The sequence below is a fragment of the Triticum urartu genome, chromosome 1A, assembly GCF_056163025.1.
Source record: "Triticum urartu cultivar PI428250 chromosome 1A, HENAU_Tu73, whole genome shotgun sequence".
NCBI classification, from domain to species: domain Eukaryota; kingdom Viridiplantae; phylum Streptophyta; class Magnoliopsida; order Poales; family Poaceae; genus Triticum; species Triticum urartu.
Genome location: NC_141873.1, coordinates 154195138 through 154201676, shown reverse-complemented (window position 1 = coordinate 154201676; position 6539 = coordinate 154195138).

Sequence of the window (6539 nt, the reverse complement as noted above, 5' to 3'; positions counted from 1 at the left end):
ACCACCTTAGGCAGTGGTGGTGTATTAAGCCCATGTATTTCTTCAACAGGAGGTAAAATTTTAACATGCTCAGCTTTAATACATTTTTCCTTCATAGATTTCTTTGCCTCTTGCATATCTTCGGGACTGGGATATAATATACCCCTCTTCTTTGGAGTGGGTTTAGGCGGTGGTTCAGGAATAGTCCAATCATCATAATTTTTCAATATGCTATTCAATAATTCTTCAGCTTGTCCAACAGTTCGTTCCCTGAGAACACAACCAGCACAACTATCTAGGAAGTCCCTAGAAGCATCGGTTAGTCCCTTATAGAAGATATCAAGTATTTCATTTTTCTTAAGAGGATGATCAGGCAAAGCATTAAGTAATTGGCAAAGCCTCCCCCAAGCTTGTGGGAGACTCTCTTCTTTAATATGCTCAAAGTTACATATTTCTTGTAAGGCAGCTTGTTTCTTATAAGTAGGAAAATATTTTTCAGAGAAGTTATAAATCATATCCTGGGGACTACACAAGAGTATTGTACCAAGCTTTAGCATCGCCCTTTAATGAGAAAGGAAATAATTTGAGAATAGAGTAATAGCGAGTTTTCTCATCATGAGTAAAATGGTGGCTATGTCAATCGACTTAGTAAGATGTGCCACAACAGTTTCAGTTTCATAACCATGGAAAGGATCAGATTCAACCAGTGTAATCAACTCTGGGTCGACAGAGAATTCATAATCCTTATCATCAATAAAGATAGGTGAAGTAGCAAACTTAGGATCACATTTCATTCTAGCATTCAGAGATTTTTCTTTATACTTGTGTAGTAATTTCTCTAGATCATCTCTATCATTGCAAGCAAGAATATCTCTAGTTGTTTCTTCACTCATAACATAACCTTCCGGTACCTTAGGCAATTCATATCTAGGAAGGCTAGTTCTAGCAGGAGTTTCAGGAGTTTCAGTTTCAAGCTCATAATCAGATTCAACACCATGTTGTATTACTCTAACAATTCGTGCATCAAGAAATTCACCAAGTGGCACATCATCATTAACAAGCAAGGTACTAGCATCATCATAAGCATCATTCATACTAGAAGTAGCATCATCAATAACTTGTGACATATCAGAATTAATAGCATGTGGTGGTGTTGCAAGTTTATTCATAACAGAAGGTGAATCTAAAGCAAAACTGGATGGCAGTTCCTTACCTCCCCTCGTCTTTGAGGGAAATATCTTAGTCTTAGCATCCTTCAGATTCTTCATAGTGATAATATGATAATAATCCCAAGTGACTCAACAAATATAGCTATGCTCCCGGGCAACGGCGCCAGAAAAAGGTCTTGATAACCCACAAGTATAGGGGATCGCAACAGTTTTTGAGGGTAGAGTATTCAACCCAAATTTATAGATTCGACACAAGGGGAGCCAAAGAATATTTGAAGGTATTAGCAGCTGAGTTGTCAATTCAACCACACCTGGAGATTAATTATCTGCAGCAAGTAATCAGTAGCACAGTAGTTTGATAGTTTTGATAGTAGTCACATCAGCAATAGTAACAGTAACAGTAACAGTAACAGTGATAGCAGTAATTTTGTAGCAAGCGTAACAGTGATGATAGCAGTAGTAACTTAGCAGAAACAGTATAATATAAATCCATAGGCATTGGATCGGTGACTTGTTGGATGACATTCATCATGTGAAATTCATAACCCAGGGCGACACGGCACAAGCTCCAGTTCATCGATATAATGTAGGCATGTATTCCGTAAATAGTCATACGTGCTTTATTAAAAGAACTTGCATGACATCTTTTGTCCTCCCCTCCCGTGGCAGCGGGGTCCATATTGGAAACTAAGGAATATTAAGGCCTCCTTTTAATAGAGAACCAGAACAAAGCATTAACACATAGTGAATTCATGAACTCCTCAAACTATGGTAATCACCAGAAGAAGTCCCGGTTATTGTCACTCTGGGGTTACCGGATCATAACACGTAGTAGGTGACTATAGCTTGCAAGATCGGATCTAGAACATGAATATAATGGTGATAACATAAATAGTTCAGATCTGAAATCATGGCACCCGGGCCCAAACTGACAAGCATTAAGCATGGCAAATTCATAACAACATCAATCTAAGAACATAGTGGATACTAGGGATCAAGCCCTAACAAAACTAACTCGATTACATGATGAATCTCATCCTACTCCTCACCGACTAGCGAGCCTACGAAGGAATTACTCACTCCCGGTGGGGAGCATCATGGAATTGGCGATGGAGAAGGGTTGGTGATGACGAAGAACGAAGATCCCCCTCTCCGGAGCCCCAAACGGACTCCAGATCTGCCCTCCTGAGGAAGAACAGGGCTTGGCGGCGGCTCCATCTCGTGGACCGCGATAATTCTTTCTCCCTGATTTTTTCTCCGAAAATAGGAATTTATAGCGTTGGTTTCAGGGTCTGCGGGTGTGACGCCCAGATAATTAAGCTACAGTAAACATATGCTACTGATTCCACGTTACCTCGGTTATTGTAGATAAACTCGCGTTAGTTCAAAACAACTCAAATTCAAATTTAAAATATAGGCAAACTACAAAAGTTTTCAAATAATAATAAAAAACTAAAAATGTTCGGGGTGGGCCAAATAATGCACAGCTAATTGTGGTGTAGTAATCACACTTTCATAAATGTTTGAATACTAAAAAGTGAACAAAATAGTGGAAAAGACAATTATTAGAAAGCTTTTATAATAATAAACATTACACACTGTTTTACTTTAGGTGCCAAGTTAATTGTGGTAATGGCATATTGGTTAAAAACCTTTTTCGGTACAACTTTAGTATTTTATATAAAACTAAAATAAAAGAAAACAGAAAGAAAAATATAATAAAAGAAAAGGGCAAAACAGAAAAAGATAAGAGGGGAACCCCCCTGGGCCAGACGGCCCAGCTGCTAGCCAGGCCGGCCCCGAACCTGCCCAGGTCGGCCCATCTCTCCCTGCATAACCCCCCACTACCCGCAAACCCTAGCCCCGATCAACCCCACCCCCCACGCTCCCCTCCCTCCTCTTTCCCCACGACCCGATCTGGCGCTCGACCCCCGAACCTGGCGAACCATCCCCCAATCCCCGACGCCGGCGCCCACCCCAGCGTCGCCCCGCCACCTCGTCGTCGTCCTCCTCGCCCTCCTCCCGAAGCCCCCTCGCCGCGACGCCTCGAATGCCGCTGCCTCATTCCGATCTGGCGCCGCGCCGCCCCGACACTGCACCGTCGCCCGTCGCCGGACCGTCTCGTCCTCGTCTTCCCCCACGCCGGCTCCATCGAGCCTCGCCGACGAACACCGGCAGCGTGGGTGAGAACCCCATCCTCCCCCTGATTCCCTCTCTACGTGCGTGCGCCCCTGTCACTTCACCTACTACGTGCGTGCGCTCCCGTTAAGCCCACGCACTCCCCTATTGCCCGTGGTCGACGCCTCCTCTACGTGTCGTCGTGGCCGTCGGCCAGACCCCGCGCACCTGGGTCCAGGCGACCCTGCGCCCGCAACCCCCTCCCGTTGTTGCTGCTCTGTTGCAGCTGCTGCTTTGCTACTGCCGCTGCTCTACCTCCCCCGCAGCCCCGCGCCCCCGCCACGGCTCGCGCGTGCCCCCGTTGGCGCCCTTTGCCTCCACCACGTTGCGGCCAGCTCCGCCCTACCACCTGCTCCCCGTGGCCACACACTGCGTGTCGAGGCTGCCGCCGCACTTGCCGTCCCGCTCCGCCGCAGCACTCGCCCTGCGCCGCTCCTGGCCCCGCCCCTCACGTCGCTACCCCCACTCTAGCCTCCTGCCGCCGCGCCACTGCTCCGGCCACCACCAAGAGCCACGCGCTGGCCCCCTTCCTCCCCCCCGCTGGCCGCGTCGGGCGTTGACGCCCGCGCCCGCTAACCGCGTGCTCGATAGGCCCTAGGGCCATGACATGTGGGGCCCCACCCCCAGAACGTATAAAAAAGGAATAAATAAAAGAATACATAAAGAATAAATAATATTAATTAATTAAAGAATTAATTAACTTAATTAATTTTGATTAATTAAACTAATCAATTAACTAAACTAATTGAACTGTTAGTTAATTAATTAATTAATTAGTCAATGATAGTGGGGCCCACCCCTAGTTAATTCTGATTAGGTTAATTAAAATTGGATAATTAAAATGTGTCACCGACTAGTGGGATCCACTGGTCAGGTTGACTAGTCAACCCTGTTGACTGCTGACGTTAGCGTGCACTGTTTTGGATAATGTTAAATTAAATTAATTAAATAAATGCTAAAACTGATTAAATATTTTAAAATCAATATAAAATAAACCATAGCTCGGATGGAAAAACTTTGTACATGAAAATTGCTCAGAACGACGAGATGAATCCGGATACGTGATGACCCACAAGCATAGGGGATCTATCATAGTCCTTTCGATAAGTAAGAGTGTCGAACCCAACGAGGAGCAGAAGGAAATGATAAGCGGTTTTCAGCAAGGTATTCTCTGCAAGTACTGAAACAAGTGGTAACAGATAGTTTTGTGATAAGATAATTTGTAACGAGCAACAACTAACAAAAGTAAATAAAGTGCAGCAAAGTGGCCCAATCCTTTTTGTAGCAAAGGATAAGCCTGGACAAACTCTTATATAAGGAAAAGCGCTCCCGAGGACACATGGGAATATTGTCAAGCTAGTTTTCATCACGTTCATATGATTCATGTTCGGTACTTTGATAATTTGACATGTGGGTGGACCGGTGCTTGGGTGCTGTTCTTACTTGAACAAGCATCCCACTTATGATTAACCTCTATTGCAAGCATTCGCAACTACAACAAAAGTATTAAGGTAAACCTAACCATAGCATGAAACATATGGATCCAAATCAGCCCCTTACGAAGCAACGCATAAACTAGGGTCTAAGCTTCTGTCACTCTAGCAACCCATCATCTACTTATTACTTCCCAATGCCTTCCTCTAGGCCCAAATAATGGTGAAGTGTTATGTAGTCGACGTTCACATAACACCACTAGAGGCTAGACAACATACCTCTCATCAAAATATCGAACGAATACCAAATTCACATGACTACTAATAGCAAGACTTCTCCCTTGTCCTCAGGAACAAACATAACTACTCACAAAGAATATTCATGTTCATAATCAGAGGGGTAATAATATGCATAAAGGATCTGAACATATGATCTTCCACCAATTAAACCAACTAGCATCAACTACAAGGAGTAATTAACATTACTAGCAACCTACTAGCACCAATCCTGGACTTGGAGACAAGAATTGGATACAAGAGATGAACTAGGGTTTTGAGATGAGATGGTGCTGATGAAGATGTTGATGGAGATTGCCCTCTCCCGATGATAGGAGCGTTGGTGATGACGATGGTGATGATTTCCGCCAAGGTTCCGCCTTGTGGCGGCGGAGTTTCGTCCCGAAAGGTTGCTTCTTATTTTTTTTCTCGACGAAAGACTTCATATAGGAGAAGATGGTCATCGGAGAGCCACCAGGGGGACCACGAGTTAGGGGGGCGCGCCCTCGGGGGGGGGGGGGGGCGCCCCCACCCTCATGGAAAGGGTTTGGGCCCCTGGTCTTCATCTTTGGCGAGGATTTTTCATTATTTATATAAGGTATTCCGTGGAGTTTCAGGACTTTTTTGGAGTTGTGCAGAATAGGTCTCTAATATTTGCTCCTTTTCCAGCCCAGAATTCCAGCTGCCGGCATTCTCCCTCCTTATGTAAACCTTGTAAAATAAGAGAGAATAGCCATAAGTATTGTGACATAATGTGAAATAACAGCCCATAATGCAATAAATATTGATATAAAAGCATGATGCAAAATGGACGTATCAACTCCCCCAAGCTTAGACCTCGCTTGTCCTCAAGCGAAAGCCGATAACAATAAATATGTCCCCATGTTTACAGGTAGAGGCGTCGATAAAAATAAAATATGAACATGAAGGCATCATGGTTATTCTCATAACAACAAAATATATAGATATTGTCATATGATTACTTATGTTCAAGTGATGATCTATTCACAATGTAAAAGTATGAATCAGAAACCTTATTGAGAACCAACAAACTATAACCTCAGTCATTGAAGCAATCAATTTATCATAACATCAGAAAGAGTCTATGTCAGAGCTAAAAAGCAAGTCCACATACTGAACTATCATCTAGTCCTTCATAATTGCTAACACTCGCGCAATACTTGTGGTTATGGAGTTTTAATCGGACAAAGAGAAAGATAGGGGCTTATAGTTTCGCCCCACAACCTTTTACCTCGAGGGTAATGTCAACAATAATAACTCATGCCCCCCTACATCCAATTTGATATATCTATCAGGATCTTTCCAACACAATGTGCTTGCCAAAGGATAAAATGTAAAAAGGAAAGGTGAAGATCACCATGAATCTTGCATAAGGTAGAAGATAATAATAAAAGATAGGCCCTTCGCAGAGGGAAGCGGAGGTTGCCATGCGCTTTTATGGTTGGATGTACAAAATCTTAATGCGAAAGAACATCACTTTATA